We start from the raw sequence: 14560 nt of genomic DNA, 5'->3' as shown, positions 1-14560 counted from the left end.
ATCTAAATAAAATTAAACTCAAATATGTAACCAACTAACATAATAAAGAAAACGTCTTCATGAGCTGTCCTACTAGGACTATGGGCCACCAAGCACCTAGACATTAGCAACACAATGCCATTACCAAAGATTATACAAGCTTCTGGACATACCTTGGAGGAGTTCAATCATTTGCTGTTTTTGGTACAAAAAAGGTGAAAAAGATCTGTTCCAGAATCTATACTAATAAAAGGCAAAGCCCTCACTGACTCATCACTAATTCTCCAACTTCCCGTGTAGGTAGAAGGCTGAAATTTGGCAGGCTCATTCCTTACAGCTTACTTACAAAAGTTAAGCAGGTTTCATTTCGAAATTCTATGTGTAACAGTCTATAACGGTCGACAAAGTCCGCCATGTTAAACTTTCTTATTTATGGCCCCATCTTCACGAAATTTGGTAGGCGGCTTCCTTGTGCTAACCGAAACCGATGTACGTACTTATTTCGGTGGTATGAAGCCACTGTCAGCCGCCATATTGAACTTTCCAACGGTCTTTCGTTACTCATGGGTCCATCTTCAAGAAATTTGGTACGCGGGTTCCCAACGCTAACTGAATCCTACTTACGTACATATATACGTCCATAGCCTGCAGCTAGGTCTCCGTGTGTGATGGCGTTGGGTCCCCCATCCCCACGCCTCCCACGTAGTTGGCTGCCTGCCTATATAAGGCCGTCCGTCGCTCCGGTCTCTTCATTCCCTTCCTTGCTTGGCCACAGTATTCACATCTCCCTGCTGATAACTGCAGCCTTTTTATTTAATCCACTACTTCTCCTCTGTTTTATTGTTCGTTTATTACGATTATAGTTATTGTGTAGGTATTTTAGACTTAGTTTACATTGTTCAGGTACCCATTTCCTTTATCGCTCCAACCGCACCCCATTACCATGTCTATCGAGGTGTCTATCGAGGTGATCACCATCGATCAAAGAACTGTCACTTACCGAGTGGTTTCCATGTCCAGAAATGTCGACTGCCTTTTCCATTCTCTGTGTTACATATTGCATGGCCATATCAGGCTCACTCTTGATATCCGGAGGAACATTGTGTCTTATGTATTGAATGACTGGGACAGGTTCAAGGTGTGGACTGATGACGGTACAGGAGATAATTATACTACACAGGAGCACTCTAAGAGTGAAATGCTTAAGCCCTTCACCTATGGTTCTGCATGTGAGTTGTTAGCTGCCTCTGAATTGTTCGGTTGTCACTTTCAAGTGTACTGAAATGGCCAAATATTTTACACCTTTGGACAACCGCCAATGCCTCTTAAACATCTTAGATTCACAGGTGATAATTTGAGTAGTGGACACTTTGATGTTTATGAATGTTTAAACTGTCAAAAGCTGGATGCGAAGTTATCGATGAAACCCATTTCAATTCAGATGCCTCCAATTTCCACTAAGGCTCTGCTTCGCAATGACAATAAGTCTCAGGGACAGACACTACAAAAGGTTGGCATTGATTTGAGGCAAGATTGCTTTTCACATGGCCAACTAACAGTTGCATGCTAAAGAGTAAGCTCAGCGCACAACTTAGTCATATTACAACCGGAGGGCCGAACTGACAATGTGGTATGCAAAGAGATCCTTAACAAATAATTATTGGTATATTTTCCCTCAGTTTAAAAAGGTTTACTTTTCTTCTTAATAAAAATTTTAAAGCAGTACTTCGCCGCTGCGAAGCGCGGGTATTTTACTGGTCTTAAATAAATAATTAGTTGTACAGTGGAACCTCTAGATACGAGTTTAATTCGTTCCAGCACTGAGCTTGTATAGCGAATTTCTCGTATCTAGAACAAACTTCCCCATTGAAAATAATGGAAATCCAGTTAATCCGTTCCGCACCCCAAATATATTAACATAAAAATCAATTTTCCTAACAAATAACACTGATAAATTATATATACTGTAGTCTACCTTTAATAAATAACACTGGTAAATAATATAACTGATTATTAAAAGAATCAAAACAGGTGTCCAAAGTGCAGTAGAGCATTCAATAAATGTTTAAATAAATAATCCTTAAAACAGTTGTGAAGTGGAGGTTTAAAATACACAAGAGTAACAATCCTTTAACACGAGGTTAAAACGTCAAAAGGATGCAGTCTTTAAAAAACAGACGACAATCCCCGGTGCTTCTTCTCTGTTAGCGTCTCACCTGCGGGCTCTGCAACAGGCGAGACACTCTTAATGCAGCTGACCTTCTCTACACCGTCCTGCTTCAGCTGTTTAGCTCGCCTGTTCAGCTCACTGTTCAGCTACACGCGAGCCTGCTCTCCTGCCCGCCCTCCTTCCTGCCTGCCTGCCTGCCTGCCCGCTCTCTCTCTCTCTCTCTCTCTCTCTCTCTCCTCTCACTTCTTCTCCCCCTTAACCGGCTCGCGCTTCTCTATATATGCGGGGAGGACATGGCAGCTGCAGCCCATCAGCCACAGGAACAATCACGGATGTGGGCAGTTTCCCACCTGTGCACTTAAGTGAGAAACGCAGACACCGCAGATCGCGGCTCGCAACTGCTACCACGCCCCCTCGCTAAGCTGAGAGCTATACCCACAGCCTGGCTCCTAATGCGAGCCAATGCTCGCATTTAGATCAGAAATTTTCGCTCATACTTTCCTCGTATTTTGAATTTCTCGTATACAGAGGTGATCGTATCTCGAGGTTCCACTGTATTAAGATCTGATAACAGGAATAACTATATTATATGGATTACATTGTTGTCATGTTCATAAAACTCTCCATTGACCATTTTTCCTGCATTTAACTATGAAGAGGAGACTTTGTGCTGCAGGTTTGACAGAGTGCGTAACAGTAAGAAAGCCATTTCTTAAATGAGAAAATAGAGCCTTAAAATACTGGCTGTGGATTACTGTAGACTGGACAAAGTCTCCTCTTCACAGTAGAAACTGAGACTTGCTTTTTTTGACCACTGTTAAGCAGTGCTTGAAGCTGTTGTGCTGTGGGGCACCTATCGCGCAAGGTAGTGGCCCTCAGAAGCTTGTGTTCTGTTTGGGTTGTGACTTTGGGTCTGCCAGATCTCTTCCTATCAGAGTTTCTTCTATTTTTCAATTGCCTTTGGATTGTGTAGGACAGTGGTTCCCAAAGTGTGGGCCACGATCTTCTAGAGAGTTGCAATAAAGAGATTGAGGGAGCATAACAGGATTTCTAAAATAAACAAAAGTTAGAGTTAACTCTTTTAGGGTGGATGTCAACTTTTTTTGACAGGAGGGGTTGAAGGTAGATGTAAACTTGAGCGATAACGTCAACATAACTCGCTGTTACGGTAAAGGTAGACTGTTTTTGCTTGGACAAATGTTAGACTCATTGACTTGATATGTAATCCTAGCGTGTGTGTGAGTAGCAAAGACCAAACAATGACAAAAATGGCAACAGCATCTAGTGAGAGAGTGAAGCGAATGCACAAAGCAAAATACTCCGTGGACGATGTTTTGAGCGTTATTGCTGAATTGAACTCTGAATTGTCGGACTCTGATTCTGGTGCAAGTGATCTAGAGATCGAGATTGAAAAAGAAAATGAGGTACCAGGATCAGCTGATCGTGGTGCTGAACACGTATGGCAATGTTCACCATAGAGGACTGCCACTTGCAATGAAAGAAGGTACAAACCAGATTTCGTCGCACTGTGGCAGTTACCACCACCACTGCCGCCAGAGTTGGAAATATCTGTGGATTCGTCCATCTGTAATGAGAAATACTTGCGCTTCTTAGTATCTTCAAGAACTTGTGTTCGATAATCTTCTGCAGTATTGCTCATTCTTCTTTGGATCATATTATTGGAGAGAAGTATTGTTTTGAGCTTGTCAGCCTATTTTTCACCAACCATTATTTGCGCCATATTAACAGCAGTTGGTAAAATCAGATTTTTGACAATTGTATGTGACTTATTGGCTTTTGCAATACAAAATGCAACTCGATAACTTGCTAGTAATGCTTTTTCATTAGTGGTGGTTGCCAAAGTAAAAATGGCTTGTGGAGGTAGTTTAGCTTTCTTTCAAAGAATTCCATAGGCTTGTCTTTTTTGTCTGGGTTTTTGGTATTTAAATGTCAAAGTAGCTTTGACTATCTCATTCTTTCTATTGACAACACTTCTCAACAAATTACACACTGGGGTTTATTGGAAATAACAGTAAAACCATATTTGAGGTATTCATCACTGTACAATCTATTTTTATTTTTATTATTGTCACTGCCAGTCGTCAAAGGTTCCAGTGATCTTTTTAAAAATGTATCCATCTTTAACACTAGAATTACCAGAGCCTACGAAAAAACTCATAGATCCGGCCCACCTTAAATCCCATCGCACCTCTCCGTCAGCGTCTTTTGTCCTGTAAATGTGCTGATAAAGACAAGCAGCAAGCAGCCCGCTGTTCCATCCCCCCACTTCTGCAGACCATGCACAAAGTTCTCCCAGCTCATGCCTTGATTATCTGGGAGTGAAGTGCTGGAGTATTAGAGTGAAAATAATAGATCGTTATTTGGAACAAATGCATTTCATGTGTGTTCCGTTTCTACAATAATCTGTGTAAACACATTGTTAAAGCACTTTTATTCTCTCAGTCACGATCACGATGCATACTACCGCCCCCCAGGGATCTGACACTGTTAGTTCCTATTTGAAACTGTGAATAATTGTAGATGTGAGTGGTGTTTTGAGGCAATGGAACTGGACATTCTCTGATCTGGATGTAGCATCCTCCTTTTCTTTTTCCATCGCCTTTTCTAATAAGATGCGATGACGAAGTTCCTCTGCAAGGTGATCCATGAACACTCTTCTTTTCTCAGTGGCCCCTGTACATGCCCTGCACAGTACATGTGCGTTGATTGCTGCAAGGTCAAGCTTGTTACAGCACACAGCAACTGGCCACCTGCGTGTTCAGCACTGAATAAGCTTATGCCTTCTGGTGCATGATGTCAACGCAGCACAGAGAAAAAAAGAAAGAGACAAATATATGGGACATTGGGTATAAATTTATGGTACTTGTAAAAGTTTGCTTTTTTCAGTTTTATTCTCTCAATCACGATCACGCTGTAAACCCCCCCTGAATCCCCCACCCACCCCACCCCGTCCCTCCTGACTCTAAGTAACAGTGCCAGGATAAATTTACACCCGATCTGACGCTGTTCGTTTTCAAATAATATCGCATTAGTGCGATGATGTTTTCTGATTGCTACTATTCCGGTCATAAAAAGATTTCTTCAAAATGTCACATATATTGTCTCTTTCTTTCAGGTGTGTAATGGAAACCACAGCACAGAGAGAAGTGTGTACATTGCAACAGGTACACATGTCGTAAATGTAGAAAGGACGGTCCTTGCGTGTGTGTGAACTGTTAACATTTAAATTTGATGATTGCATATAGCACTGAACTGACTTCCATTAAAATGGAAGTGGATATGTTGGTAAAATGAGTTTAGGTGCATAATGTCCTTATTGGTCAGCTTCGTTCATGCCATTATGTTGAGGTTGTTGTTTAGTTTTGTCAGTAAAGTTTCTGTGACCAGATGGATTGGGATCATAGTATATAACAACACGACATCAAAAGAGACCATGATCTCATCATCAGCATTGGATATACAGTCATATGAAAAAGTTTGGGAACCCCTCTCAGCCTGCATAACAATTTACTTTACTTTCAACAAAAAAAGATAACAGTGGTATGTCTTTCATTTCCTAGGAACATCTGAGTACTGGTGTGTTTTCCAAACAAAGATTTTCAGTGAAGCAGTATTTAGTTGTATGAAATTAAATCAAATGTGAAAAACTGGCTTTGCAAAAAGTTGGGTACCCTTGTAATTTTGCTGATTTTGGATGCATGTAACTGCTCAATACTGATTACTTGCAACACCAAATTGGTTGGATTAGCTTGTTAATCCTTGAATTTCATAGACAGGTGTGTCCAATCATGAGAAAAGGTATTTAAAGTGGTCAATTGCAAGTTGTGCTTCGCTTTGACTCTTCCTCTGAAGAGTGGCAGCATGGGATCCTCAAAGCAACTCTCGAAAGATCTGAAAACAAAGATTGTTCAGTATCATGGTTTAGGGGACGACTACAATAAGCTATCTCAGATGTTTAAACTGTCAGGTTCAACTGTAAAGAATGTAATCAGGAAATGGAAGGCTGCAGGCACAGTTGCCGTTAAACCCAGGTCTGGCAGGCCAAGAAAAATACAAGAGCGGCATATGCACAGGATTGTGAGAATGGTTGCAGACAACCTACAGATCACCTCCAAAGACCTGCAAGAACATCTTGCTGCAGTTTGTGTATCTGTACATCGTTCTACAATTCAGTGCAATTTGCACAAAGAACATCTGTATGGCAGGGTGATGAGAAAGAAGCCCTTTCTGCACTCACGCCACAAACAGAGTCGCTTGTTGTATGCAAATGCTCATTTAGACAAGCCAGATTAATTTTGTAACAAATTCCTTTGGACTGATGAGACAAAAATTGAGTTATTTGGTCATAACAAAAAGAGCTTTGAATGGCGGAAGAAGAACACCGCATTCCAAGAGAAATACCTGCTACCTACTGTCAAGTTTGGTGGAGGTTCCATCATGCTGTGTGGCTAGTTCAGGGACTGGGGCCCTTGTTAAAGTCGAGGGTCGGATGAATTCAACCCAATATCAACAAATTCTTCAGGATAATGTTCAAGCATCAGTCACAAAGTTGAAGTTACGCAGGGGTTGGATATCCCAACAAGACAATGACCCAAAATACAGTTCAAAATCTACAAAGGCATTCATGCAGAGGGAGAAGTTCAATGTTCTGGAATGGCCATCACAGTCCCCTGACTTGAATATCATTGAAAATCTATAGGATGATTTGAAGCACGCTGTCCATGCTCGGCAGCCATGAAATTTAACTTTTCTGGAGAGATTTTGTATGGAAGAATGGTCAAAAATACCTCCATCCAGAATCCAGACACTCATCAAAGTGCTATAGGAGGAGTCTAGAGGCTGTTTTATTTGCAAAAGGTGGCTCAACTAAGTATTGATGTAATTTCTCTATTGGGGTGCCCAAATTTATGCACCTGTCTAATTTTGTTATGATGCATATTGCATATTTTCTGTTAATCCAGTAAACTTAATGTCACTGCTGAAATACTACTGTTTCCATTAGGCATGTCATATATTAAAAGGAAGTTGCTACTTTGAACGCTCAGCCAATGATAAACAAAAATCCAAAGAATTAAGAGGGGTTCCCAAACTTTTTCATATGACTGTATATCATTACACTCACAGAGTTCCAGTCATGGGGCACACATTAGCTATGTAAAGAACTAGTTCTTTTTAAATAGATAATTGCCGCACTCGCGGCTTAAACAATGATATTGAGACTTTCATTGTATGTGGCTCAATGTAGGTGGGATCTTTGATAAAAGTATATTCACTCAGCTGTGATGTGCTGCTTGCCTTGGCATATACGTGTGCAAATCCCATATTTTAATAATGAAAAAGACCAACTGGCATGAAAGCTTATAATTTATTTGAAAGAAAACACCTTTGGGTGTGTAAAATACCATTGCTTTTGAATCACTTGTACGTTTATTACAACATACCCAAGCAACTTTGAAATACAGCGTCGTCCTCCCAGCGAAACACCTTATGTATAAGTGACTACCACACTATGCAAGTGTTTACAGCAGAAAAGAGAGACATATGATTAAAGCCATCAAAGATAGTGTAGCGAATAGAGTATGTTCGTATGTCTGAGGCCTGGCAGTTAACAATGTGTGAAGACACACTGCTGTTGCATCTAAGGATGTTGGACTGTTGACAGCAGTCAGAATGAAGTGTAAGCACTCTTGTGGCAGGCAGTATGGACTTAAACATCGGACAACTGGCTTAGCCATTCAGTAATTTTCCATTTTTTTAGCTTTGAAAATCTCCCATGTTTCCTGAACAGTATATTTGGATCATTATCTTGTTGTAGGATGAAGCAGTGTCCATGGAGTTTAGAGGCATTTACTGGATGATATGCAGATGATATGTTTCTGTTTACCTCAGAATTCACTGTGCAGCTGCCATCAGCAGTTACATCGTTAGTGAAGATAGGTCTGCCAATACCTGTGTCAACTATACATGCCCAAGACATAACACCTTAGACACCCTGTTTAGCAGATAAAATGGCATTCTTTGGATCTTGGTCAGTTCCCTTTTGTCTCCATACTTTGCTCTTGCCATCACTCTCGTTTGTCCACCTTTTTCCAGAATTCTGAAGGATCTTTTAAGTACTGTTTTGCAAACTATTATCTGGCCATCCTGTGTTTGTGGCTAACTAGTGGTTTGCATCTTGCAGTGTTGCCTCTGTATTTTTGTTCATGAAGTCTTTTGCGAATGGTAGTCACTGACACATAAATGTCTTCCTCCTGAAGACTGTTTCTGATCTGTCAAAGCAGGCATTTGGGGTTATTTCTTTACCATAGTGAGGATGCTCCTGTCATCAGCTATGTGAGGTATTCCTTGGAATACCAGTCCCTTTGCGAATACTGAGCTCACCAGTGCATTCTTTCTTCTTAAGGTATTCCAGACAGGTGATTTAAGTAATCCTGAGGTCTTACCGATGTCTGTAATGATTTTATTCTTGCAAGAACAGTCCTTGGATGGCACTTTCAGTTTTAACAGTTAGTCTACATTTTCATTCTTCCCTATGGTCATATGTTTTGCTTAGTGACTGAAAAAATAACATGACAGATACATGCGATTGAAATGCGATTAAACTACATGGTTGCTGGGCTCATTGTCTGAGGTACTATGATGATGTATAGGAGGACAGTGGAATACAACTTCTGCTTTTGTAGATAAAGAAGACTCAGTTTAGGCGGTTTGGGCACGTAATTAGTTCATGTTCCCTTGGTGTCTCTCATGGTAGGTGTACAAAGGAGGACTCGCTGAGCTGCAATAAAGTGAAGACTCGGACATGCTGGAGGGATAATAATCTTAGTTGTCTTGATAACGTTAGAGAATTCCATAGTAGGTATTGGAGGAATTTACTGAGGACAGTGTGACCTGATCAGCCTAGCTTAGCATGTTTCCACCGCTATCATCATTAGGATAATTGGAGTAAAGTTGATTATAATGATGGAGTAATTGTTGACTGCATTATGAAAGTTTGCATGTCTGTATTTTTTTTCATATCATGACTTCTGCTAAAAAAAACAAATACCTATTTAAAACAACGGTGAGTGAAAAAATGAGTTCAGCAAGTTGAAAAACAAAAAAAAAAACTTTAAACTGACTTTCCCATATAATGCTTTATGATAAATTGATAAAACAAATGTTATTTTATATTAGATTAATACAAACGTTCTCTCAGTTGGACAGAGTGAAAGTGAGAAGTTTTATGGAAAATACAATACAAGGGAATATTATTTGGTTCCTACCTAAGAATCTTTATTTTACCTGTTTATTAACACTTTAAGAAATAAAAAAAAAATCAGTTAAACAAGCAGCTGTAGTTTTTAAGTATTTTACAGAATATTTTGTACTGGAGTATTGAATGGAACTATACAAGGGAACCCCAGGTTTAAACCGGCTTCCATGTGGAAAGAGTGAGGTCAGCAGAGCTATTGAATGTGCAGATCCTGTGTGCTGCTGAGAGATCACTGATCCATGCATTCCTGGCTGGCTGAATGACTCGCCTCATTTCACCTGCTGAAAAACTGACTCTCTCTCTCTCTCTCTCTCTCTCTCTCTCTCTCTCCCCCTCCCTCCCTCCATCTACTCTCTAAACATATGATGTCAGAAATCTGTGAGCTGTCCAACAAGTAGGCCACTGATTTCACACTAGCTTTAGCTTAGTTTTACATGAATATGTTGAAGTTTTTTTTTCATTTATTATTCATGGGTATCCTGTCACAAGTTATGTTCATTTGATCATAAGTTTTAATAATGTCTAATGGATATTTATAAAAATACATCTAAACAGTATTTGTCAAAATTCTTAAACTGCGAAAGGCTTAATATACAGTATGATGAAGATTTCTGCCATTTTGTTTGTCTATGTATGCCCTTTGATGCTATATATTACTATGAGAGCTTTTACTTTCTATTTGCTTTATTTTGCATAATGATTGTCCTTATGTTGTATTAGTTATTTACTTCCTTTTGATCTTCATTCTATCTAATAGCAAGAGTAAAGACATAACTCTATCAGTGATAATATCAATAATATATGCAAAATAAAATGAAAATCAATCTGAAAAAAAATTGCTATGATGTTAATAAACTAGGTGTACTAGTATTTTAGGTATGCTATGAAACATTCTACTCTCAGAGACCATTTGTTTTTTAAATATTATAATAAAAAGGTATAGATGTGAACAGAAAACAGTAATATTATTACAGTTAATTAAAATGTCTGTTAGACTTCTGTAACTTCACCAATGTAAAATGTTTTCACTAAATAAATCATATTAGTAAAGCATGGATGTTTACTCTAAGATGGACTGGTACAATGTCTACAACTGGTTGCTACCAAGATGGAATCCTCTCCACTGTGACCCTGATTTAGATTTGGCAGTTTGAAGATATATATAGATGGTTCAATTTTTACTTTGATGCTATTACTAATTTAAAGTATATATATATATATATACTTTATATATATATATATATATATATATATATATATATATATATATATATATATATATTATATATATATATATATGTATATATATGTATATATATATATATGCTGAAAGAATGATGTTAACTTTAAGAAAACATGGAGTTTCCTGCATAAAGTTTCCAGAACGTAAATTTGCTTAAGCTTTTATTAAGTTTGATTGCAGCTTGGTGTGTAAAGGTGATCACTTCTGCCTCACTAATTCACCTTCTTTCTTTCCTTGATTTGAAACCTGCACATTGTTGTTGTCTGTGTAGATTTTGTACATTCTCCTCGTGTCTAAATGTATTTTTCTTTCACATCCCTAAAGACATTAAAAGGTTTGGGTTTGTGGGCTTAGCACCTATGGACGTATGCCCTGTCCTTGGCTCTTTTTTTCCTTGCACCATTTGCTCCTAGGATGGGATCCTACCACTTACCTGATTTGGTTTAAGTTGACGTGACAATGTTATGTTATGTATTTGTTGGATTGAACAGTTTAAAATAAATATATTTTTTGGTATTGTGATTTTTTTCATTTAACCCCTCATGCACTAAGGGGTTTTTAGCATTATTCAGCCTAAATTACATTCCCAAAAATAAATGGCTGTTACTGGCTTATTGTAGTAAAGGAGCTGCAAATTGCAGTGGATCAGCGAGTACAACACTTTAAATTAAAAAAAAAAAAAAATTAAAGATTAAAAACCTTTGTTTACATCTAAAGTCAACTAAATAAAACACCAAAAAATGTGGTGCTTTATAGAGAATTCTCTCCAAAAAACTGGATTTTTCAGTACATAACCAAGACCCAGTCTGTCTGCTATCATTGTGCCAGGTGTAGATGTCATATCCCATAGCATTGCAAATTATACTGTTTGGCCCAAGGTGTCCCTTTTTGGAAACATTTAGTCTCTTCCACCTAAACAATCTCTCAAAACAAGTAATTGCAGTTGCAGTTATATATATATTTTAGAAAAAATATACATATACACAAACACATCACACATGCATTTATTTATTTTTTTAAATTACTTGTTTTCTGTGTTGAGTTAGTTTTGCAAAAATGTTTGTTACAAATGCACTCTGATTGCAGTGGCCTGCTAATAAGTAGCCCCCACATTTAAGCATAGATTTGATAACTTTTTGTGTGTGTGTGTGTCACTATAACATTTGCAGTGTTTTTATTTAATGACAAAGCTGCCAGTCCCGATGCCTGTTACTTTCAACTGTGATCAGTGCATTAATGTGACATAGGAGCAATTCGCTGTGGCTCCTTAAAGTGCACATAAAGCAGAATGGAATCTGATTTTCACAAGGCTTTCTGAATTTTTAACAACACAGTTCCTTCAAGGGGATTTCTGCTGATGTGTACATGCCCAGTGTATGTGAAGGTCTATGTTGTGTGTGTTTTGGGGCATTTTAGTTTTAAAGATACTTTTCTAAGCCAGAAGAAAACTGTAGTATGGATGGATATCATTTTTGCTTAAAAACGCTGTTTCAGAATTAAAAGGTAGTAGTGTGGATGTTGCGTTTCGCTGTTTTCAGTAGGTACAGTAGTCTGTTGATTTAATTGCAACAGTTATACTGAATCTTATGTTTTTAGGTCCAGATCCATATACATATAGTTTTTCTTACTATTTTGAGCATAGAACTATATTTATATCACAAAATCAACCTTGTAATGCCATTGGGATGTGAAGTTGGAGAACTAGTGTAATTATAATAAATTTAATATGGGGCTTCTCTTAATCTGATCATCAGATTTTTCATGCCTTTACTTCTTTGTAAAGATCTCATCTTAAGTCATATTTTGCATACCATTATAGCTGTTTAAGGATGAGAGAGAGATTTTCATGGGTCTGATACTGTATGTTGATTGACTTGTCCTGTGATATTCTGTTTAGGTCAGTCCAAAGGCATGCTTGACGAGTTTTGGGCGCTAGCATTCCTCATATGAAGGCCTAGAAACAGTGTGTATAGAGACAAGTTTTGTTTAACAGACCCTATACTCTACTGTGATGTTTATTTATTCATCAGAGCTAGATGGTCAGAGCAGATGGTAACCAGACATTTAAAACAGAAACAATGGTAAATGCAGTGTAATTTATTACTCTCAACACATATATTTCCAAGAACTCCTACGGCAGAACTGTTTTCAAATCTGTGTGAGACTTTAACTTGAAGAATTTGTATATGCATAGTGTTTATTTTGGCACTTATGAGCCATGCTCTATAATTGCTCCTTTAGCTATGTAATCAGCGTTCCTTTTAAAAAAAAAACTTATAAACATAACCAACTATACAAAGAAACTGGCACCCATATTTCATTGGACTTGACAATGAACATATAATAAATACATATGTATGAAGCTTTAAATTTCCATTATATTAAAATTTTAAGTATTTTTTTTTTTGTCATTCCTAAAATAAATAATTTCAAGGGCATAAACAAGCAAATAAATATAATAATCTAATTTTTTCACAATTTATATTCTAGCTTATTTTACTTAAAAGTACAATTAGTCCTACGTGTTAGGCATAATTTTCTTGCGGGTAAAAGAACAGACTGTTTAGCCTGGCCACTGAAGAACCTAAGGGAAGTGTTTTGCTTAACAATTGCTAAGTAGATTTATTGCCTGTAATATATACATGTAATACATATACAGTACAATTAAACTGTGAGCTCTTTCTCTTCCTCTCCCTCAAAAGAACGGATTTATACCATACTATAAAAACATAATCATCCAGTTTGGAGTGTGAGTCAGTTATACTTTCTAAATCAGATTTGAGGTTTTGATAGACGCTCAGTATTAAATGTATTACGCAGATGGTTTTATCCTGGTTAACTCATAAAGATAAGCACCTTTAACATAAATTTGAGGTAACATAAATACTAAATTATAAGTGGTGGTAACATTATTGGAGTCCGTATTAACAAAGTATGTCAAAATCAGAAAGAGGGAAAAAAAAAAATAACAGGCCAATTCAAATGAAATCCCAAATACTATAAGTATGTAGTGTACAAAAGAAATTATAACAGATTAAGACAAAGGAACAGATTTTTTGTGTCCCCTTCACTAGTTTTATAAGGATGCTAGTAAAGGGAAGGTTTAAAAAAAAAATCAGGAATGGTGTCAGAAATTTTGAAGGCAGTGAAAGTCCTGGAGTTGAATGGCTGTCAAACTGGTATAACATGATTGTTTATAAAATTGTAAAAAGGTGATTCCTGAAGATTGGAAAAGAAGTCCCATATAAAAACGAAGTGGTTGATCCACTAGTATGTGTCTTATTAAATGATCAACATTTTAGAGCAGGTGATGAAATTGATTAACACTAGAATTACCAGAGCCTACGAAAAAACTCGTATTATCTGGCCCACCTTAAATCCCATCGCACCTCTCCGTCAGCGTCTTTTGTCCTGTAAATGTGCTGATAAAGACAAGCAGCAAGCAGCCTGCTATTCCATCCCCCCACTGCTACAGAATGTGCACAAAGTTCTCCCAGCTCATGCCTTGATTATCTGGGAGTGAAGTACTGGAGTTTTAGAGTAGAAATAATAGATCGTTATTTGGAACAAATGCATTTCATGCGTGTTCCGTTTCTACAATAATCTGTGTAAACACATTGTTAAAACAGAAAAGTTTTTAATATTTTAGTATAAAATGACAAAATGTTTGCATCTATATATATAATTCTCTAAGCCGCCGCCACAGCGGGCAAGACACCCATGAAAAGCATGCAGGAAGGAGCCACGGCCACCAACTCTAACACCATTGGATACGACGAAAACTCGCACAGCCACGCCCACCAACTCGGACGCGACGCCTCGGAAAACACGTCGTCATTTCTGTTTATCTGTGCTACAGTGCACATGCACCTCTGAGCTACGTTGACTTTTT

At 37.9% G+C, this 14560-nt stretch overlaps 2 protein-coding genes across 2 annotated transcripts in view; both read left to right on the top strand.

The window, feature by feature from the left end:
• LOC127529461 (craniofacial development protein 2-like) overlaps window positions 1-14560 on the top strand; it is a 782501-nt gene that overhangs the window by 42561 nt on the left and 725380 nt on the right. The gene's annotated exons all lie outside the window — the stretch shown is intronic.
• eif2b3 (eukaryotic translation initiation factor 2B, subunit 3 gamma) overlaps window positions 1-14560 on the top strand; it is a 136734-nt gene that overhangs the window by 32799 nt on the left and 89375 nt on the right. The gene's annotated exons all lie outside the window — the stretch shown is intronic.

This window comes from Erpetoichthys calabaricus, chromosome 10, assembly GCF_900747795.2.
Source record: "Erpetoichthys calabaricus chromosome 10, fErpCal1.3, whole genome shotgun sequence".
NCBI classification, from domain to species: Eukaryota; Metazoa; Chordata; class Cladistia; order Polypteriformes; family Polypteridae; genus Erpetoichthys; species Erpetoichthys calabaricus.
Note: the sequence above shows the minus strand (reverse complement) of the source record. Positions and strands in the feature narration are given on the sequence as shown.